This window comes from Schistocerca americana, chromosome 5, assembly GCF_021461395.2.
Source record: "Schistocerca americana isolate TAMUIC-IGC-003095 chromosome 5, iqSchAmer2.1, whole genome shotgun sequence".
Lineage (NCBI taxonomy): Eukaryota > Metazoa > Arthropoda > Insecta > Orthoptera > Acrididae > Schistocerca > Schistocerca americana.
This window is the reverse complement of record NC_060123.1, coordinates 638,618,818-638,642,999: the sequence shown is the minus strand read 5'-3', so window position 1 is coordinate 638,642,999 and position 24,182 is coordinate 638,618,818. Positions and strand designations below refer to the sequence as shown.

The following is a 24,182-nucleotide window of genomic DNA, read 5'->3' as shown; positions in this document are numbered from 1 at the left end:
TACAGAGAAAGAGTTGTTGGATAATTTAATAAGGGAAACAAGATCCAAATTGAGTTAGAGAGAGACTAGCCTCGATAGAAAATTAATCCCAAATTTATAAATAAGATGACGTGAGACTGCAGTTAATAACAATGAATTGGAGCTACATCTTGTGAGTAATTCTTCCAAATGCTAGGAGCCACAGAAAATCATTAATAACCATGTGGCTACCCAAAAATTGATAAAATGTAATGGAAATTCAAAACAAGAAATATCACGAAATCAAATAATAAAACTAAAAAAATTACGTAAGCAAGGAAACAGATTTAGTTGCTAGCAAGGAATACTAAAGCACAATCTCACGAACAAAGCACGTGGTAACAGCTAGCAACCAAGCACAAAGAAAACTCACTCGAATCTGCACAAAACACAACGGCGTTTTCGTTAATATGATTACCGAATGCTAAAAACAAACACAGTACTCAAATCAGTTATACGATGTGTTCAGTAATTTAGTCACACTCATAGAGCTACGTGACCTCGTGCCTCACAGTCACAAAGTTAAAGAGCACAAAGAGAACACTGCTATAAAATCCTGAAATCACCAAATTATTCTCAGTTGCTACCTACGCAATCTATTCTGGGTTATTCTGTAATAGCTGAAACCTACTAAAAATAAGTTAAGGAGTCAGTTAAGCTAAAACTTAGTCATTCACAAAATTATAACACTAAGGAGTAAAACTAGATGTTATCTGTTCGACAATTCCCAGAGCAGTGCGGCTGCTCGTTGCTCACCCGCAGTCCCTACTGCAGCAGACCGGAAGCCGGCGAACAGGTAATATGCACATTCTGCTTGTGCCAACTTAACAAAAGCTACAGATCATAGCTCTGACCCAGAAGAATTCCCTTTTGCTACACGCAAAAGTTGGCTAAGCTGTCCTTACTTTCAGAGAAACTTACCCCAAGTCCAAAAACCTGTAGAAACTCCAACAGACGACAAACACACTTCCAAGTAGATAACCAGAGGAATGTAACAAAGAAAAGGAGCACGTCCCGTCGACAACGAGGTCATTAGAGGCGGAGCACAAGCTCGGATTAAGGAGGATGCAGAAGGAAAGCGGCCGTGCTCTTTCGAAAGAACCATTCCGGCATTTGGCTTAAGCGATTTACGGAAAAACCTAAATCAGGATTGCTAGACTCGAGTTTGAACCGACACTCTTACTTTTCTACGAGGGTGAGTCAAATGAAAACCTCAAATTTGTAATCTTCTTCTTCTGTAGTGGTCAATTCAAGGATTGGTTTGCAACAGCTACAATGGCAGCTTGTCTCCATTCTGTGCGTCTTTCAGCTTTTCTCTTCATTTCTTTATAGGTGTTACATCCCACATCTTTCACAATTTGATCCACGTCGCTTTGATTTGATTGCAGGCTGCAGATGAATTTTTAGGAGATCTGTGTATAATGCACTGGTGACAGTGGCCCCCTAGGCATGTAATGCTCCAACATCATAGCTTTTTCGTCCCAAAAGAAAGTCAGCATTACCTTCCCTGCTAATGGTTCCGGTCAAAACTTTTTTTGGTTTTGGTGATGAGGAATGGCGCCATTCCTTGCTCGCTCTGTTCGTTTCTGGTTGGTAGAAGTGAACCCAGGTTTGTAATAACAAATCGAAATTTCGCGCCGTTATCCTGTAAGTTGGTAAGCGTGCAAAAAACAGCATGCAGAATGGCCTGCAGGTGGCAGCATAGTGCAGATGCACACATACCGTCGCAGTATCAGTATAAAAAGGGCCGCCCACTTGCGACTTGCACCAGGGAAGAACAGTGTTCTGTTATTCGGTTTTTGCGTAGTGAAGGTGTGAAACCTATTGAAATTCATCGACGAATGAAGGTTCAGTACGGTGGTGCATGTTTGTCACAACAGCAAGTCTCCGAATGGAGTAGGAAGTTCGCAAATGGCGTGACTTCAGTGGAAGATGCTCCTCGTCCAGGTCAGGCACAACGAGTTGTGACTCCACAGAACATTGCACCAGTTGAAGTCATATTGAAGGAAAACCGCCGAGTGACCCTGAATGACATTGCAGCATGTTTACAGATTAGTCATGGGTCAGCACACCACACTGTGCATGATGTGCTCCAGTTTCACAAAGTGTCTGCAAGATGGGTACCACGGCAGCTGACTCCTGAAGTGAGAGAACGACGTGTTGACGCTTGTGAAGAACTTCTTCGGCGCTTTGAACGAGAAGGTGATGGCTTCCTTGCAAGGACTGTTACTGGGGACGAAACCTGGGTTCACTTCTACCAACCAGAAACGAACAGAGCGAGCAAGGAATGGCGCCATTTCTCATCACCAAAACCAAAAAAAGTTTCGACCAGAACCATTAGCAGGGAAGGTAATGCTGACTTTCTTTTGGGACGAAAAAGCTATGATATTGGAGCATTACATGCCTAGGGGGCCACTGTCACCAGTGCATTATACACAGATCTAAAAATTCATCTGCGGCCTGCAATCAAATCAAAGCGACGTGGATTGCTATCAGCAGGTGTCCTTTTGCAACATGACAATGCAAGGCCCCACACTGCCCGTACAACAGTTAAAACAATCACAGACCTGCATTTTGAGTGTCTTCCTCATCCACCATACTCACCAGACCTTGTCCCAAGTGATTTCCATATGTTTGGACCACTCAAAGACGCAATGGGAGGAAAGACGTTCCGTTACGATGAAGAGGTACGCCACACTGTGCATGAGTGGTTGCGCGGATTACCAAAAGAATTTTTTTCTAAAGGAATTTATAAACTTTCTGAGCGCTGGAGGACTTGCATTGAGCGTGGGGGAGATTATGTTGAAAAGTGATACAACTTTTTACCACTTCTGCACAATAAGTAATATTTAAAAAATATTTAAGGTTTTCATTTGACTCACCCTCGTATATCAAATTAAATTTTTAATATATATTTAACTAATATGGAAGATGATTTAGATATGAAATACGATTCAGATATGGTAATTTAGTATTGAAATCTCACTGTGGCTGGCAGATACATCACTCAGCTGATCATTTTTCTCTCAGTCTGAATTTACAGGAGTACCGATATGTAAGCGACGTGCTGTTCAGAAATGTAAAAGTGGGAATCAACCTTGAAAGTAAATGATGCGACTCTGAGACGCTTCAACTGGAGAGTGAAACATTCGAGATTGTAATAGTATTTATCGCTAGACTGTAATCATATTTATCGCGTGGATAGGTTACGCATCATACTGCGATGTAGCACACTGAGCAATAGAATTTGCACTCCATAAAATGACATCGAAAAGAAGAATAATTCACATAATTATTGGTGGCGAAGAATCCATCGAACCATTCACAAGAACAGAACACAGGGTTCAGCTGCGTAAAGAAAGACTGCAGAAGTCAATGTACTTACCTCATGATAAACAAAAGTGAAATGCTTTGCGTATAGATATCTTACTTATTACGCTTATTGCCGTGATGAAGAAAGTACTGTGCTGTAATGTATTGTTGTGGTACGGAAAAGGCTGTCTCATTGTAGCTATGCCACAAAAGTTACTACTAAAACATGTTTTCCTTTCCAGAAGAATTCAGAAAAACTGTGCAGATATAAAACAGAAACACCGCAAAAGCAACATTGTAAATTGTCGCTCATTAGTAGCGTCGTGATAAAATCGTGTAGCTGTCACATAAACTAACCACTGTGTCATCTGGTATCTCGCAGAAAGTACTTTAAATCCAGAATGTATTTTCAAGTACACCAAAATGTTGCATTAAAATCTCATTAGCAGTATATGTTCTAAGTATGTAAGCCTGATAGTCGTTATGTAATAGTGCAACTAACAAGCAAGGATGGCTGGGTGTTGTGTGATGTCCTTAGGTTAGTTAGGTTTAAGTAGTTCTAAGTTCTAGGGGACTGATGACCTCAGAAGTTAAGCCCTATAGTGCTCAGAGCCCTTTGAACCATTTTTGAACAAGCAAGAATGTACAAATAACAACACTGTGTCGTCTGTTCACTATAACAATGCATTCGTAATTTCTGTTTAAATAAGTTCTCTTGGTTCTTGACTGGATATTTAACTTCAAACATTGTTGCATGGTAACAGTTTCTTAAGTCTGACAAAGCATACTAGAAATGTGAAGTGAAACGTTTTATGGCAAAGACAAAGTCAAAAAGCAGATTTTCTTTCAATAAACGGTTTTATATGTGAAATGTGGTGCAAGCCTTTACTCTTCCTAGTGCGCAGAGTTAACTTCAAGGCAATTATCATGTTGTATACATCGGTAAGGAATGTTAAAATTTTTCTCAAGGTTAGCGTCTATGTTATTTTTCTCTGAGCCAACCGGCGCACGTGGCTGCCTGCGGCGCGAGTCATTGTCTGTCTCTTTGTTGGCGCGCGTTGTTATTAGGATTAGGAGACCTAACTTCTACAAATTCACCTTGTCGAGAGTGCCCTGCTCTGTTTGAATCTCGCCAGTTCTGATGCAATTCAAGTCTGTCGTTACGATTATATCGTCTGTCGTCATGTCGTTAGTTCCTGTAGTTTCTTACTTGTCGGTTAAGTGGTGGAGAATTTCTCCCTGAATCATCACTGCACGGTGGACCGTTGCGTCTGAAGTTATTCTGTCTCCCGTGATAATAATAGTTCTGGTTGCCATATGGTCTGTTTCTATGATTGTCTCTGTTATATTTATTACTACGGAAATGCGATCTTTCTCTGTAACTATTACTCTGCCAGTGGTTGTCATATGGGTGGTGTCTGTTTTGGTCACGATTTGTGTTGTGAGAATAGCCTTGTCGTGTCCAGTTATTATTTCTTTGATCGCGGAATTGCGACGGATGTGACCTGTAATTGTTGTGTTCCTGTTTTCGCGTTCCGCGATTGTCAGTGTCAATTTCTAATTCTTGTAAGAGTCCCTGAAAAGCTTCAATGTCGTCTTTGCAACGTCCTGCCAAATTAATATGTCGTAAATGTTCAGGTAATTTGATTAAGCAAATGCGGATGAGTTCTTAGGGGCTGTATGGGTTTGACAGATACTGATTCTTGTGCAACATGTCTTCAAAATATTTCACGAGACTGGAGAATTCAGATTGTTCGAAATGTTTCATCATTATGATGCTACGTTTTACTCGGTCTTGTGTAGCTTGAGACCAATATGCTGAGAGGAAGGCATGATAAAATTCTCCTTCACTGTGACAATCGTGAATGACCGATCGCATTCTTTCAGCTGGTTCATTCTCTAAGTAGCCACACATAAATTCTAATATGTGCTCTAATGACCAGTTGGGAGGAAAACAATGAGAGAATTGATGGAGCCACGCTTGTGGATGAATGTCGTTGCCAGAATTCTTAAATGTTTTGAATTTACGTGTAGTAATGAACAGCTTATAGTCAAAATCATCGAGTCGGCGAGTAGCATATCGATCATTGTTACGTCGTGTCGACGGTTCCATCTCGAAATTCGGTGCACCTTGCCAATTTCTTTCATAATTTCCGAAATGCCCTGTGTTATTATTTTGTGACTTTTCCGTATTTCTAAGTCCCTCTTCCCGTGTTGGGGCGCGAGTGTCCTCTGAAATATGTAATTTTTGTATTACTTGTGCCAACTGATCTTGTACTTCCCGGATTTCTCTTTTGTGTTGCGTGTTAATTTGATTCTGATTTTGTTTGAATTTCTTAATTTGTTCATACTCTTCTGTGTCAGTGATGGCTACAGGTCTTGTGTCATTCAGATCAGCATCTACCTTTTCAGATAAGTTAGTGAACTGATCCGAAAGCTCGGCTACTTTCTCCGATAGTGTACTTATTTCCTCAGTGTGTTTTTCTGAACCAAGTTTCAGAGTGTCCATTTGTATTGAAATCGTATCTACTGTGTCCTTTAAGTTTTCCTGAGTTTTTGCAAGTTGCGTAACCGAATCGGTAGATGCAACTGAGTCAATTTTAGCTTGCAAGGTCTCATGATTTTCATGAACAATAGTTTGCAGTTCTTTTATGGCTGCTTCGTGATTCTGTAATGTATTTTCATGCCACGAAAAAATAGGTTGGAAATGCTCACAAATTTGTGTTTTTACGTCATTACAGACTTCTTGGCATTTCGATTCGATTTTATGTAACTCAGTAGTTAAATCTTCACGTGTTTGTTCAAACGTGTGTTCCAAAGAGTCTAACTTTTGAAGCTTTTGTTCCATTGCGTCTGACTGTTGCTGTGTTTGTCTCTGGTGTTGTTCCATTGTGTCTAACTTTTGAAGATTTTGTTCCATTGTGTCTAACTTTTGAAGATTTTGTCCCATTTGTTTCTGATTTTGTTCAAGTGTTGTGTCTAACTTTTGTAGCCTTTGTCCCATTTTTTGCATTAACTGTAATAACAATGCACTGGTGTCTGGAACATGTTTCTCAGTGCTTTTCGGCAGTGAAGTTGCACCGGCAACATTCACATTTTGACAAGCAGAAAATGTGTCTTGACTTATTTGAGAAAACGGTAAGGACCCAAAACCTGGATCTGCAGTATTTGCAAGATTATGTCCTGTAATTCCCGATTCCTGAGGCGGGCTGTTGCCGACCGATCGATCGATAATGCTTCCCTGTTCACTAATTGTTTCACTGTCTACACCATTGTTTGCCGCGCGCTCCATTTCCCTATGCACAATTACCAAATTACTGGGTTGAACATTAGTTAATTCATTACACTGTGGCGCTAACACACTGCTTTCGTCTTCACTGTCATTTCTCAGTTTACTTTGCAGCCTAGTATTACGTTTTTCACACGTCATAATTGTCATAATATTTCACATTATAACACAGAAAAGCACAATTTGAAGAGCAAAAATAAGAAAACACATTACCATAGCACTGAAAATAATATCTAGTTAATCGCAAGCGCAGCTGCGAAATACTTGGTGCAAATCTACGTGCATGCCACAACTGTTTCACTGTACAACAATGAAAGACTGCAACTACAAAGGAGATTCTCTATACAATTACGCGCTAGCAATAAACAAAAGCTACACTAATTACACAAACTACAAGAAAAAATCAGAAGATTCCAGTGAGGTATCCTCGGCTAAGGGTCGACATATGAAACGTCCCCTTTGAACAATTATACAGGACTGTGCTTAAACTGACACACAATATTTTTAGCGCAACGCAATCTGACTTTCAAAAATCCCTACAAAAGAATGGCCCTGGCTAACATTAACCTATACGTTTCTCAAATCACTTACCTCACAAAAATCTTCGTTACTCGAACTACTGCAATACAGCGAGCGCCACTACTGCCAGCTAAATAAAAGATTCAAACTACTGAAGGCACTAACTACTGATAGGCACAGTTAGCAAAAGAAAGATTTTGATAGAGAACAAACAATGTATTTACCTTAATATTGTTCAAAAGTCATATTATATATATCAGTTCATGACATCCAGTCTTACAAATGTACTGTCTCTGAGGGACACACGTCCAGATCATCCGCTCTCAAAAATCCGCCATCTCACTTCCCCATATCCACCACTGCTGGCGGCTCACCTCCAACTGCGCAACGCTACGCGCTGTTAACATCCAGCTGCCCAACACTACAATGGCAGACAACAATGCAAACTAGCCACAGACTGCACACAGCACAGCCAGTGATTTTCATACAGAGCGCTACGTGGCGTTACCAATAAGAAAACCTAAACAGCCTACTTACATCGTTTGCTCTTATTAATTATGTCACACAATTTCAAAGCTGTCTCAAAGCATCAGAGATGACTATTAGCTTACTACTGGGGGTAGGGCAGCATACGAGAAAAAATGTACTGCACACTCCAGGAGTACAAGAATATTTACTCTTCTCATAGCACAGCCAATCTGACCAAGGACTACGCGTTTCAGTGTGCAAAGATAGTGGAGTGAAATTAGATTGCAGCAAAACGAAAAGCAAACACTTCCACAAGGCTTTAAGCAATGTAAAGAGCCTTTGAAAAAATTTACTCTCCTTGTAGCACGATTAAACTAACGTACGGCCACGGGATCCAGTACACAAAGAATGTGCAATGAAATCAGTTAAATTGGTTATTTAAGGGAAGACAGTAAGCAGAAAAAAAAGAACTGACCAGGTTATACCGCCGCTTGGTTAACAGCTGGCACAAGATTTCGTCGATTACTGTACGTTACGTTACAGTAAATGAAGTGCCACTTTCGCCTCAGTGCTGTTTATTAGATCCCACCAGATGCGCAGATTTAATCTTCCATCCTCAGACACTTCAACGTGGACAATTATAGTCACATGGCAATGTGTTTATAACTCTCGTCGTAATAATGGCTGAAGATCCACCATTAATCCTCCGTGACTGGTAGCTTCTAATGGGAGACATTATGATAGGTGAAATTTTATTTTTGTAATTAATAATTTCCTCGAAAAAAATCACAGAAGGATAAGCGTTAATACGTCAAGTGTGCGAACGACCTCGCCAGTGTCCGTCTACGTAGGAGTATCTTGCCAATCCTGCATATGAGAAGTTAACGCACAAGAGTAATGCCACGTGCGTGATATCCATCTTTACGCCGTCTTCTCACGAGACTTTAAAACCCATGTGACGTCACAGCGTGGAATTCCACATTCCACCACACTCCAGAGCGAGAAATAAAGAATGTGTCACCTGAGATTTTTGCCTCGTGGAGAGGATCGTGGCCAATACTGTGCAACATCGTTTAACCTCACAAGCTCAACATAGGTATTCGGTGGGTTTTCTTCTCATAGAATTTGTGGAATGAATATAAGCTGTTTCAACACATTAGAAAATGGTGATTTCTCGAAAACGCGTCGTTTTAACTGCGATTTGCTATCGTTAAATGACTGGAAGCTACATACCGGTAGGTAAAGACTCACCGAATTGACATTTTTAGAGTTATAACTTGTGTTTTACGAAAGTATACAGTTTCAGTGCTATGGCACTATGGCGGTCTATAAAAAGCTCGTATTTTTGGTACAGTTCGCATATTAAACATCAAATAATGACATTTGTAGATACAGTCCTTAGACAGTTCGTGTCATATATATCGAAGATGGACCTCAGTTGATAGCGTCGAGGACTTGGAGCTGCGAAGAGTAAGGTTGCAGGTCCTCTCCAGTCTCTTCACCTTTGTTTTCCAACAAATTCTGGAAGAATTAATGCAAGTGTTATCTCAAAATTCGATGTTATTTATTATATATAATGTATTTGGTGCAATTCTTGTTGCAAAGACCAACGACTCGAATGTTTCTCGAACGGCCAGAAATCTTAACGCGACTGCCAGTCTATGTCCGAAAGCAAACACACGTTCCACAATGGGAATTTCTGCTATTATGTAATTTCTGTAAAATATACGAGTATTTACCTATCTCTGAGTTTCTGGACTGGCTCATATTTGTATCTTGCCGGTGAATATCTTTTTCAGTGATGAGAGGGCAGCTTCGAAAAAATCTCCTCTTCCATTCTAATGAAATACGAAACCAATTTCGATCTTGAGTACTATGTCATACAGTATATTGTTTTAGAGTGATGGTGTTGCATTCTCTTTAGCCGCTTTTATGTCGTCTCGTTGTCTTTGTAGAGTTGTACCATGGAAATCAAGCAGAAGATGTTGGTTGGTGGCCGGTATCCTCGTTCTTTAACACAAACTGCACGCAGTTAATAGCTGGGTTCTTTATTCATAAACAAAGAGCTACTTATCTTAAGTTTTCATGTGCTGTGGTTCAAGCTGTCTTCTGTGCAGACCACATAGCTTCAATGTTGTTGATGTAGACGTCCGCTATGTTCACTATAAGGTTGCTATGTGCTGCCTGTCTCGATGCTAGAAGCTGTCTGCGGCTCCGTCTCGGTGGCGCGCTGGAACTCCACGTCGTTCAGACTCGAACTAACTGTCGTAACAGGCTCTAAGTAACTGCCTGAACTGGTCCTCTGGTCTTCTTTTTTCTTTTTTTATTGTTATTTTCACACATGATACAGGTAGGCGAGCAGCGGCATACTACGCCGCTCTTCGGCCACAGATAAAACTAATGATACAAAAGAAGACAATCACAGAACAGACATGGTGGATATACAAACGTAGACATACGAAAGTGGAACACACGGAACCGTTCATGGGCACAGAGTCCAAAATAAAAATGTTCAGAGACGCGAACACGCACAGAGATGACAAATGACACACGCGAACGTTGGAGCACAAACGATGAAACACTGGAACACAGATACGACGGCATACACAAACACTAGGTGATGATCTCTGGGACGCAAAAGTTCACTACACATGTACGAGTCCGGGTACCTGCCGAAGGGGAAAAGGTGGGAGAGGAGGGAGAGCGGAGGGTGTAGATGAGAGTGGCAGGGGAGATGGGAGGGGGATGGAAAAAAGGTAGGGGGGTAGGGGAAGCCCAGGGGGAGGAGGGAGGGAGGAGGGAGAGAAAGGAGAGAGGGTGCCCTTGGGAAAAAACACAGGGTGCGGTAGAGGAGGATCAAAGTTGGTAGGTGGGCTAGATGGAGGGGGTGAGGACATCATCAGGGAGAGAGAGTTCGCGAATGCCACAGTGCGCAAGGGTATGGGTGTGGAGAGATGGAGAGCGGGTGGGATGTGGGAGTACAGGCACAGCAGCAGAGGGGGGTGGGAGGGGATGGGAGAGACAAGCGAGTGAGGGGGATCAAGCTTTCTGGAGATGTAAAGGATCCATATCCATTGGAGGAAAAGAAGGAGGTGTGGGAACGGAATTAAGTTGTGGAGGATCCACGTGGGGGAGGGAGGCGGATGTGATAGGTGAGGCGGAGCGCATGGCGTTCCAGGAATTGACAGGATTTGTAGAAGGTAGGAGGGGCGGCGATCCAGGCGGGATGGGCATAACAGAGGATATGGTGGATGAGGGATTTATGGGTGTGGAGGATGGTGGAGGTGTCCAGACCCCATGTGTGGCCAGAAAGGAGCTTGAGGAGTCAGAGTCGAGAGCGTGCCTTGGCTTGGATCATCCAGAGATTGGGGGTTCAGGAGAGGTGATGGTCAAGGGTGAGGCCAAGGTACTTGAGGATGGGGTGAGGGTGATAGTACGGCCATAGATAGTGACATAAAAATCAAGGAGGCGGAAGGAAGGGGTGGTTTTATCTACAATGATTTCCTGGGTCTTGGAATGATTGACCTTGAGCAGCCACTGGTTACACCAAGTGGTGAACCTGCCAAGATGGGATTAGAGAAGGTGCTGGGAGCATTGCAGGGTGGGGGCGAGGGCAAGGAAGGTGGGCGATGTCATCAGCTTACTGGAGAAGGTGTAAGGGGAATGTAGGCGGCGGCATGTCCACTGTGTAAAGAAGGTAGAGAAGAGGGGAGAGGACGGAACCTTGGGGCACACTGGCGGAGGGGTAGAAGGTGTAGGAATCCACATTATGGATGGTGACATAGGATGCGAATTTACATTGGACACTATACTTTAACTGTGTACAATGTAAAACCTAAGGCAGGATGAAGATTCAATTCACTCTACTAATATGTAATTCAGAGAGTTTTACAGCATTATCTAGTGCTCATCTACGAGCAATTCGCTGTTCAATCCTCGCATTTCACATACACCTTCTGTCCCCCACACGGATCCTCTATGACCTCTTTCCTTTCCCCCAACTGCTCCTATTCCTCGAACATATCCGCATACTCTACACCTCCCGCCACCTTGATCCCCCTCACCCCCTGGTTGCTCCTCTCCTCTCCCATCCCCATCCCTTCCAAGCTTTCACTGTTGTGTCTGCCCTACCCTCTATCTCTACACCCTTCATCTCCTTTCCCAAGGTGGCTTCCATCACCCCCCCCCCCCCCCTCCCGCATGATGGCCTCTCTCCCTCCATCTATCCCTCCTATCAACTCTGATCCTCACCCCCCCCCCCCCTCCTTTCCCCCGTCCTTTCCCCAGGCTCCCTCTTCCCCCCCATCCTGTTTTCTCCCAGCCAAACCTCTCCCTACCTCCCTTCTCCCCACCCCCTGAGTCCTTTCGTATTCCCCTCCTCTGCCTTCCCCACACTCTGTCGCGTCTGCCCAGCACCCCCCACCCCTCTTATGGGTCCTCATTCCCCATCGGCTCCTTTCCCCCCTCCCCCACTTCGCTTTTCCTCACCTTCCCCCCCCCCTTTTTTTATTTTCATATCATCTGTCCAGTTTCTCCCCACCTGCTCTCAGCTGTGGTATGTCACATTTGCCAACCATTTTAGTGCAGTGTTCCAGTGAATGTTCAGTGTTGTTCGTCTTTCTAGCGTTGCGAACAGAAACCATGCTGTCACTGGGTGTGAATTTTATGTCTTTTGAGAACAGAAACCAAACTGTCGCCGTGTTTTTTAATTGTCTGTCTATTATTTTACCTGTCTGCTTGGTATGTATTTTATTCGCACCATCATCCCTTTGTTCTATGTTTTAAGTTCCACGATTTTTTTGCCATGTTACTATGTAACTCTCCGATTGTATCGCCTGTGTTTATTATTTATTCTCTTCATCTTTTTAAAACAAAGTCTGTAGGCTGAAGAGCGGCATACTAAGCTGCTGCCAGCCCGCCCCCTTCGGGGGGAATCGAAATTCAATAAAAAAAAATCAGTAAACTAAAGCCTACATCGTTAACTGAGCAACAGGAGCTACGGCTGGAGTCGCCTGGCAGTGAGCGCAGGGCGTGGGAAGTGGCCGGTGGCGGGGGCTGCTTCGTTCCCCGAGAGCGGCGTTATTTATGGCGCGGCCGGCCTGTTCGCCCGCGTGTAATTGTCCTGGCAGGTGGCTGACGGTAGCGCCGCAGATAAATAGCAGTCCACGAGGCGCACGCGGAAAAACTCGCCTAAACGGTGGCTCGCGCCAGATGGCAGCTCCCTGCTGGGAAAACCGCCTCAGATTCACGACATTGCTGCGAGGTGCTTCACCACCGAGATGCTCATAGCCGTCCCTTACTGGAGTACCCCCTCTGGCATGCGGCCATCTGAAGAAACTAACATCCTTGATCTCTGTTATCGTTTCTTCTCCTGACACATTTAGTGTACAATCGCAGGAGTTCCGTAAGACTTCTGTAACATACGAGGTATGATCAAAAAGTAGCGAGATTTTTTTTAAGATTCTTTATTTATTCATCATCTACTTTATCGCCTACAAAGTAATTCCCCCTCAGATATAATACATTTGTGCCAGCACTTTTTCCAATCTTGCAAGAACTTATGGAACTCACTTGTCGTAATAGTTTTCAGCTTCTTCAGCGGTTTTGTTTTTACCTCACCAATATTGGCAAAACGTCGTCTTTTCGTGGCTTTCTTCAGCTTCTACAGCGGTTGTGTTTTTATCTCATCAATAGTGGCAAAACGACGTCCTTTCACGGCTCTCTTCAGGCTTGGGAGGCAACGGCCTTGCCGCGGTGGATACACCGGTTCACGTGAGATCACCGAAGTTAAGCGCTGTCGGGCGTGATCGGTACTTGGATGGGTGAGCATCTGGGCCGCCTTGCGCTGTTGCCATTTTTTGGGGTGCATTCAGCCTCGTGATGCCAATTGAGGAGCTACTCGGCCGATTAGTAGCGGCTTCGGTCAAGAATACTATCATAACGACCGGGAGAGCGGTGTGCTGACCCCACGCCCCTGCTATCCGCATCCCCCACTGAGGATGACTCGGCGGTCGGACGGCCACTCGTGGCCTGAAGACGGAGTGCTTTTTTTCAGGCTTGGGAATACAAAGAAACGACAGGGGGCCAAGTACGGCGAATACGATGGCTGAGGCAACATAACGGTTTTGTTTTTTTGGCAAAAAATCACGAACGAGAAGTCAGGTGTGAGCGGGATCATTGCCGTCATGCAATCTCCACGAGTGGTTTTGCCGCGACTCTGGTCGTTTTCTTCGGACTGCTTCACGCAAACGGCGCATAACTTCCAGGTAGTATTCCCATTGACCATACGACAATAAGACTGATGCACTGCCCGACTGTAATCGAAAAAAGACAGTGAGAAGAACCTTCACTTGTGACCGAATTCCTTGGATTGTTTGCGGTCTTGGCTCTTCAGGCAGTAGCACACTGGAGTCGCATTCGGAAGAACGACGGTTCAATCCCGCGTCCGGCCATCCGGATTTAGACTTTCCGTGATATCCCTAAATTTTTTCAGGCAAATGCTGGGATGGTTCCTTTGAAAGGGCAGAGCCGACTTCCTTCCCCGTCCTTCCCTACACCAATGAGACCGATGACCTCGCTGTTTGGTCTCTTCCCCCCCAAAACAATCCAACACCTTCAGGCAGTTTCCAATGGGATCGTTGTCGAATCATTTAGCAATTCCTGAGCAATGTCTACGCGACATCGTTCTTGGTCGGAATCCAACAATTTCGGAACAAACTTCGGTGCTACTTGTTCCATGCCCAAAACATCCTAAAAAAATTGCTTGGCATGAGCCGAAGGATATGCTGGCATCATGGGTAACCTCTCTGATGCTGATTCGGCAATTTTCCAATCTAATGGAAAATTTTCTTTACTTCATCCACATTGTCGCCAGTACATGATAGGGTAGGACGTCCAGGGTGATCGTCCTTACAGAGGAGTACGTAACCACAGCGGACAAAAATTGAACAGTCTCAGACATCACCCTAATACCGTCTAACATCGAACAAAGCCTTGATAACAGTCTCACTTCAGTGAGGACAAACGTCCACAAGTTTCGTCACGTATGTCTGATCCGCTAAGTGCTGGTAAGCTCGCTCATTCATTGATAATGGTGGTTCCTATGGGACCAAACTGCCGACGTCATCGGTCCCTAGGCTTACACACTACTTAATCTAACTTAAACTACCTTACGCTAAGGACAACACACACACTCATGCCGTCGGAGGACTCGAACCTCCGACGCGAGGAACAGTGTGAACCGTGGTAAGGCGCAACAGACCGCGCGGCTACCCCGAGCGGCCATTGATAATGTATTTTAGTGAACTACATTATTGAGAAACGTACCGAATTCAACATAAAACGCTACTAGCGTTTATAGACCACTAGCGAAATCGACAGTGCTTCGCAATTGCGAAGTATACGAGGTGCGGCTAGAAAAAAACCGGACTGATGCTGGAAAAAACATTTATTTACAATTATTTACAATTTCATGTTATCTCCTTCAATGTACTCTCCTCCTCGGTCTCTACACCGCTCCATACGAATTTTCCACTGTTCATAGCAATGCTGCAGATCATTTTCGGTAAGTCCATACATTACTTCCGTCGCTTTTTCTTTTACTGCTTCAACAGTCTCAAATCTAGTTCCTTTCAAAGCTGACTTGACTTTAGGGAAAAGAAAAAAGTCACAGGGGGCCAAATCAGGTGAGTAGGGTGGATGATCTAAGATGGGAATGTTGTGTTTTGCCAGAAACGTCTTCACTGACGACGCACTGTGAGCTGGGGCATTGTTTTGGTGAAGCATCCATGACTTTTTTTCTCCACAAATCGTTCCGTTTTCTCCGTACTCGCTCACGTAGGGTAGCCAGGACGCTAATGTAGTAATGCTGATTCACTATTTGTCCCTCTGGTACCCAATCAATGTGCACAATCCCTTTGATGTCAAAAAAACAATCATCATTGCCTAGAATTTCGATTTTGACATTCGTGCTTTTTTTTGTCGTGGAGAACCGGGAGTTTTCCAGTGCATCGATTGGCGTTTAGTTTCGGGATCGTAAGTAAAAAACCACGATTCATCGCAAGTAATAACATTTTGTAAGAAGGTGGGATCACTTTCAATGTTTTCCAGGATGTCAGAACAAATCATTCTTCGGCGTTCCTTCTGTTCAATTGTGAGACACTTTGGAACCATTATTGAACACACTTTGTTCATGTTGAAATTTTCATGAAGAATCTGCCTAACACTTTCCTTGTCAACTCCTGTTAACTCAGACACTGCTCTGATTGTTAAACGGCGATCTTGTCGAACAAGTTTACCGATTTTTTCAATGTTTGCATCAGTTTTTGCTGACAATGGTCTGCCAGTGCGAGTGTCATCACTGGTGTCTTCGCGGCCATCTTTAAATCGTTTAAACCACTCAAACACTTGTGTTCGCGATAAACAATCATCGCCGTACACTTGTTGTAACATTACAAACGTTTCACTTGCAGATTTTCCTAGTTTGAAACAAAATTTGATGTTAACACGCTGTATTTCTGTACACTCAACATTTTCCGACGCACAGACAAAACGTCAACTACTTAAAACAGACGCCACGGGCAGACTGAGTGCAGGAGGCAGATGAAACTCGAGCAGTAGGCGGAGCGAGAGTCACGTGACAGGCCACGCGACTTTCAGCCTTATTGCATTCGTTTTATTGTTTCACCAGTACTAGTCCGTTTTTTTTCTAGCCACACCTCGTATTTGGGAGTTGCATGCCCCTCTCTTTGTCCATTTCCTCCTCCTCCCCTCCCCCCTCCTCCCTGTGTCCATCACCTCCTCTTCTCTCTGTCGTCCGTCTGCTACTCCCCCTCAACCTCACTCCACCTCCTCCTCCCCCTATCTTTGTCGATCTCCTCCTTCTCCCACTCTTTGTCCATTCCCCTCTCCTCTCTGTCCATTTCGTCCTCCCCTTCTCTCTGACCTTGATCCTGGTTTATTGTTATTGCGAGCGAAACCTAGATTGGAAATTGCAGTCGCTTAAAATGAATGGGTAAATCCGTTGGGACCATTGGTACACGGGGTATGAGAGAGACCTCTCTTGCTGCTGGATCTGTGAACAGGGTAGCTTCAATGACAGTATTTCGCATAGTTTTAATCTGCAAATGATAGCATAACAAAGTTTTGGACGATTCAGGTTTTGTGCAGTATCCTAATCATAAGCCGATAAACCATAAATTCAACCTCCCTGTTTTTTTAAAACCGAGTGCAACGAACAAAAAAAAAAGGAACACACAGTCTTATTTACAATTTTTGCTTAAGATTACATGTAAGGAGAAAGAATATATATGGAAGAGGCAATCTCCCTGATGGTTAAAATGCACAACTTTCTTCCCTTCTTTCTTTCGCTGGCCAAAGTGGCCGAGCGGTTCTTGGCGCTACAGTCTGGAACCGCGCGACCGCTACAGTCGCAGGTTCGAATCCTGCCTCGGGCATGGATGTGTGTGATGTCCTTAGATTAGTTAGGTTTAAGTAGTTCTAGGGGACTGATGGCCCCAGAAGTTAAGTCCCATACCGCTCAGAGCAATTTGAACCATTTTCTTTTTTTCGCTTATGCCAGCGATCGCAGGGTCGGCGTGGTTACAACGGATTTGGTAGTGTTAGTGTTAGGGATGGCCGGATACCCAGCCTGGCGCCACCCCGTACCCCCCAGGACGTAATCCGTGTACCCCAAATGTCTGTGTCTTTTTTTTTTTTTTTGTGGTTTTAGGGCGCAAAACTTCTATGGTCATTAGCGCCCAAATCCCCAAATGTCTGCCTAGTGTAAATCGGGAAATAGTGCGGACGTGTGGCAAATGTCTGCTACGTGTGTAACTGAGGCGGAACTTGGGAACCAGCCCGGTATTCACCTAGCAGGATGTGGAAAACCGCCTAAAAACCACATCCAGGCTGGCCGGCACACCGGCCCTCGTCATTACTTGAACGTGGTGTTACAGTCGGCGCAAGAGCGCTGGGACACAGCATCTCCGAGGTAGCGATGAAGTGTGAATTTTCCCGTACGATAACTTCACGAGTGTACACGGGGCGGATTCGATCCGGGGCCGGCGCGCCTACCCGAGTCCAGGAAGGAGAGCGTTAGCGCGCTCGGCGACCCTGGCGGTTGATTTAAATGTCGTAGCTAAAACTATCTTCAAGAAACAACACTAAATGGCACATTTTTACAGCACAGCATAGCACAACATTTATCTCTTGTTTTTAACAGAAAATCTGTACAATGTTGTTTAAAAATGTATAGCCTACATCTGTGCAAACATTTAAAACAAGTCTGTGAAGAACTTTCCGAGATTTTTACGAACGAAGATTTCTCCATGTATAGCTTTATACAGGGTGGTGAAAAATTGTGACGAAATTTTAACCCTGGATAGCTGATGCCAGTAGGAACCAAAACTACTAATGTTGTGTAGGTCGACAACGCACCATTTTTAAATTACGGAAACTTGGCGCCACGCTCCAGGCTGCGCGTAAGGCTTTGTGGTGTGCAGTCATCAAGGGTACACGGGAGGACCTTCAGCTCCGAATGTCGATATCGATGAGTTTTCGTTGAATGGTGCGACGGCTGACACCTGTTCACGGCCCAGCATTGAAATCTGCAGCAATTTGCGGGAGGGTTGCACTTCTGTCACGTTTAACGATTCTCTCCAGTCGTTGGTCCCGTTCTTGCAGCATCTTTTTCCGGCCGCAGCGATGTTGGAGATTTGACGTTTTACTGGATTCCTGATATTAACGGTACACTCGTGAAATTATCGTACGGGAAAATTCACACTTCATCGCTACCTCGGAGATGCTGCGTCCCAGCGCTCTTGCGCCGACTGTAACACCACGTTCAAACTCACATCTTGATATCTTGCCACTGTAGCAGCAGTAACCGATCTAACAACTGCGCCAGACACTTGTCTTGTACAGGCGTTGCCGACCGTAGCGCCGTACTCTGGCTATTTAGATATCTCCTACGACAGTTTCTTTGGCGCTTCAGTATTCTATGTAGTATGCACCAAACACGAAATCGTAGAGATCCTTGTTTTTCATTGAAAACTTTTTCGTATTTTGCGCACGTTGTTACTTCCATGTAAATATCACAATAACTATAACAATAATGAAATGATGGTCACATCATCATGAACCTGACAAATAAAGTTGTAATTACCGTAAAAAGTCGTTTGACAAAGATTGAAGGGCGTGTGACTCTGTCATCGCCGATTTGCGAAAGGTGGCAAAAGACTGTTGGCCTCCCCTTCTGAATAAAAGAATAAACTCCCTCGGCGCTTTGGACGAAAATTGATCACTGCGCCTCAACCACCGTATCCAGAGTGGACTCTGGCACGACGAGGAACGGTGGTCGTAAAAGCTTCCACACGTATAGGGAACGTAGATCAGTAACACGTTTCTTCATTGACAATCCGTTTCAAACCTGACTGTATCGCTGGTATTAGCAAATGCAGATCCGCGTCAATGAATTTACGAGCGAGCATTGCCCAGTTTGTTTTTGGAATTCAAGTAAAATGTTGTAAGCTCTATTTTCGTTCGATCTGTCGTATATCACATGTGTATACTGGACACTTTTCGAACAGTAGTTTTCGATATTCGATATGTTACGCCACAGAGGTTCTGCGTACAAGCACTGTGATCTTTAGTTGTTCCTATCGTTGCCGTAGCGGTATGTATTCTAAGAACAGCTAGGAATGAGTCGAGACATATCAAGGGTCCCATATCATTCCAACTGCGCGCGCCCCACACCATTACAGTACTTCCACTGGCTTGAACAGTCCCCTGCTGACATGCAGGGTCCATGGAATCATCCACTCAATACAATTTGAAACGAGACTCGTCCGACCAGGCAACATGTTTCCAATATTCAACGGTTCTACGTCGGTGTTAACGGGTCTAGGAGAGGCGTAAAGCTTTGTGTCGTGCAGTCATCAAGGGTACACGAGTGTGTGTTCGGTTCCGAAAGCCAACATCGATGATATTTCGTTGAATGGTTCGCACGCTGACACTTGTTCATGGCCCAGCATTGAAATCTGCAGCAATTTGCGGAAAGGTTGCACTTCTGTCACGTTGAACGATTCTCTTCAGTCGTCGTTGATCCCGTTCTTGGAGGATCTTTTTCCGGTCGCAGCGATGTCGGAGATTTGATGTTTTACCGGATTCGTGATATTCACGGAACACTCGGGGAATGGTCGTACTGAAAAATTCATACTTCATCGCTGCGCTGAAGATGCTGTGTCCCATCGCTTGTGCGCCGACTACAACACGACGTTCAGACTCCTTTAAGGGGGGGTAGGACGTCAAACGGTCCGACTTGGAGCACGAGAGCCATCACAGGACATTTTAATTTCCACTGTCTATACTTTTACAAATAAATTCATAACACTTTGTCTGCATCACCAGGAAGGATTCAGGATTCACACTCATTGCAGGGGAAGTTCGAAAACATAACAAAATAATTTTTTTTAGTGTGAAATTTCATCATTTTTTTCACTTACTAATGGCTGCATTAGTTGCTATAGGTACACTTTTCTTAATAAGTTACAGAGATTATTCGATGAATTTTGCACAGCATACATACCATACTTACAGGTGTATCAAACTCTAGAATTTATTTAATTTATGAAAAAACGAATGATCTGTTGTATTTTAAACTTCATGTTTAGAAAAAACACAAATTTTGCAGTTAATTACCTCAATTTTTACCACAGTTTTTAATAGAATTGGAAAATTCTAGAGTTTCATACTCCTTTAAGTATGGTTTGTATGCTGTGCAAAATTCATCGAACCATCTCTCTTACTTATGAAGAAAAGTGTACCTATAGCAACAAATGCTGCCATTAGTAAGTGAAAAAAATGATGAAATTTTACATGTAAAAAAAATTACTTCGTTATATTTTCGAACTTCCACTGCTATGAGTGTGAATCCTGAATCCTTCCTGGTGATGCTGACAAAGTTTTATGAATTTATTTGTAAAAGTATAGACAGTGGAAATTAAAATGTCCTGTGGTGCCTCTCCTGCTCCAAGTCGGCCCGTTTGACGTCCTCCCCCCCCCCCCCCCCCCCTTAAATCTTAATAACCTGCCGTTGTAGTAGCAGTAACCTATCTAACAACTGCGCCAGACACTTATTGTCTTATACAGACATTGCCGACCATAGCAGCGTACTCTGCCTGTTTACATAGCTCAGTATTTGAATACGCATACCTACACAAGTTTCTTTGGCGCTGCAGTGTATTTAATTAATTTCATTATTTGGAGGTGCTTTCTACGGCTTTTCATTACCGCTCGAAGTTGTGAACCAGAAGCGACGTAGAATGTAATCTGGATGACGATAACTGTTCTGTTTTCTCAGATCTATCATTGTGCGCCCGCAGTTATACCGAGGCGTAGGAGGGGTGGTACTGCAGAAACATGCAGTCATCGCTACGGGTTTTTACCATCACACCCTTAGGAATGGCGCCTCGTTTGGAGGTGAAACTGTACGTGGGCGCATACTGCAGCTGCGAGAGATTTTAACGGCGAGCGCAACGCAGTCCATTTTACGGGCGCTGCTGTGTACTCCCTGACTCGGTCACGATGTAATGCTTCTTGCGGTACCTCAGGTAACGCAGCGTCAAGTGGGCCTGCACACGACGCAACGTTGTCTGTGCTGACGGCAGACGAAGCACTGAAGATCCTCGCCGTAATGAAGGACACGTCCGGTAATTATGGGAGAGAGAAAATTAGTTAGGGGGGCCAATCAGCCTGTGGATCCCGCCCCTTCCACCCGCTCCTCGTCCTCCCCTGCAACCCGAAATTCGATCCCGAATAGATTTACATGATCGGAGCCGCCGGCAGTGATCGAGAGCGCGCGCGCCGCCATTAATCAGGTAATGGGTTTCTTCTGTATCCCTGGCCACGTGGCCCGCGCCACGTAAACACACACTCCCCACAGCCGCCTCCCAAAACGCAGTGCCCGCTTGGTCGGCTCTCCACGTTCCCGGACGCCTTCTCATCCTAGAAACACAGTGCGTGCACCACCTCCAAACTAACGCCGAGCTGTATCCAAAAATTTGGTTAATAAGAAACTGGAAGCATGTGAAACGAGGTGCTGTCGAAGAATTTTAAAACTCAAGTGAGAAGCATTGGAAGGAATAAGCGACAAAAGAAGTCTATAGGAGACCCTAGTGAGAAGAAGGGTCATCTGCTACGGTTTCCAGGAATAGTCGACTATGGGCTAATAGCAGCAGTACTGGTTAAAATAAACACACAAAACAATCTGTCAACCCCGGAAGATACTATTCTAATACGTGCATCACTACTTGCTGACCGCGCAGCTGCTACGGTCACAGGTTCGAATCCTGCCTCGGGCATGGATGTTCAAAATGGTTCAAATGGCTCTGAGCACTATGGGACTTAACTTCTAAGGTCATCAGTCCCCTAGAACTTAGAACTACTTAAACCTAACTAACCTAAGGACATCACACACATCCATGCCCGAGGCAGGATTCGAACCTGCGACCGTAGCGGTCACGCGGTTCCGGACTGTAGCGCCTAGAACCGCTCGGCCACCCCGCCGGCGGGCATGGATGTGTGTGATGTCCTTAGGTTTGCTAGGTTTAAGTAGTTCTAAGTCTAGGGGACTGATGACCTCAGATGTTAAGTCCCATAGTGCTCAGAGCCATTTGAACTACTTGTTGCCTTGACTCTGTGTTATTGTCTTCACCTAGAAGACTAGTTTGATGTAGCTCTACACATTAGTTTATCCTGTGCAAGACTCTTTGTCTCCGAATAATTACAGCAATGTACATCCGTTTCAATACGACTACTGTGTTCATCCCGTGGTGTCCCTTTGCAGTTTCTATCTCTCCCATACTTCCCTCCGTTACCAGACTGAATTTCTTGACGCCTCAGGATGTGTCCCGTCACTCGATCACTTCTTTTACTCACGTTTCGCCGTAAATGTCCTTTCTCCCCAGTTCGATATAGTACTACCTCACTAGTTACGCGATCTAACCACCTAACCGCAACATTGTTCTACAACACCACATTTAAAAAAACTTGTATCCTCTTCTTATCTGAACTGCTTATTGTCAACGTTTCACTTCTGTACAAGAATAAAATCCAGTGAAATACATTCAGAAAGACTTCCCAGCTCTTACATTTGTATTAAATTTTAACAAATTTTTCTTTTTCGGAAAAGTTTTCCTGCATTTTATATCCTCTCTACTTTGGTCATCATCAGTTATTTTGCTGTCCAAATAGCAAATCTCATCTATCATATTTAGTATCTAATTTCCTAGTATAATTGTCTCATTGTAACGTAATTTAATTCAGCTACATTACATTACCCTTGTTTTACTTTGTTGATGCTCTTCGTATAATTTAATGATTATAAAGAATCCGCCTCGATTGCCAATAGAAACCGCATGTTGACCTAGGTTTCGGCGCGGATACCCACACCTTCTTCCGAACACACTGAAACTACAAACTGCCTAAAGAGGCATGGTAGTTTTAGTGTGTTCCGAAGAAGGCATGTTTATCCAAGCCGAAACCTAGGTCAACATCCGGTTTCTATATGCAATAGAGGCGGACTCTTTATAATCATTAAATTATTCACTATTGCTGCAATGTTAAAAGTTCTCTTCGTATAATGTTTTCAAGACGCTATCCATTCCATTCAGTTGCTGCTTTCCGCTCTATGAGAGAATTCCAATGTCATCGGCAAACTTCAGAGTTTTTATTTCTACTTGCCAAACTTTAATTCCTTTTCGCACTTTATCCTTTGTATCCTTTAATGCTTGCACAATGTACGAGTACAGATTGAATAACACTGAGGATAGGCTACAACTCCGCCTTACTCCTTTCTCAGCTGTTGCTTCCGTTTTATATCCCTCGGCGTTTACTAGTGCGTCAAGTTTCTGTACGACTGTTCACTCAGCGAATTTTATCCGTGGTACCTTTAGGATTTCAAAAAGTCTGTTCCGGCCATCCCTGCCAAACGCTTTCTGTAACTCTAAAAATGCTATAAACGTGGGTTTATCTTTCTTTAACGTATCTTCTATGATAATTCATAGCGTCGGTATTACCTCGTGTGTTCTTCCGTTTTTCTGGAACCCAAATTGATCTTCCACGAAGTCGTCTTATACAAGTTTTTCCGTTCTTCTGTTCTCAGTATTTTGCAACCATGACTTATTTAACTGTTAGTTAGGCAAAATGCACATGTGTCACCGCCTGCCTTATGTTGATGCTGGTTTCAATTCAGCTAGTAAGAAACTTTTCAGATATGCCCTATCGAGCTGAAGTGGTTCATTAACGACTGGATCCTGCAGACCTACAAAATTGCGGGGAAGTTAGTTGCTGCGTTTCACCTGTTGTTGCAAAGAGTCCCAGACATTGTCTATGAGATTAAGGTCTGGTGATTTAGTAGGCCAGTAGAATTACAAGAGAGAACCTCAGTGTTCCTCAGACCAGAAATTTTTGCGTGCAGCCTACAGACACGCCTATTGTTATGTTGCAAGACTGAAGTACATATACACTGAAGCACCATAGAAACTGGTATAGGCATGCGTATTCAAATACAGAGATA

General features: G+C 44.0%; 1 pseudogene; it reads left to right on the top strand.

Moving 5' to 3' along the window:
• Positions 1 to 13,342: 13,342 nt before the first annotated feature.
• Positions 13,343 to 13,460, top strand: LOC124617366 (annotated as a pseudogene).
• Positions 13,461 to 24,182: the final 10,722 nt, after the last annotated feature.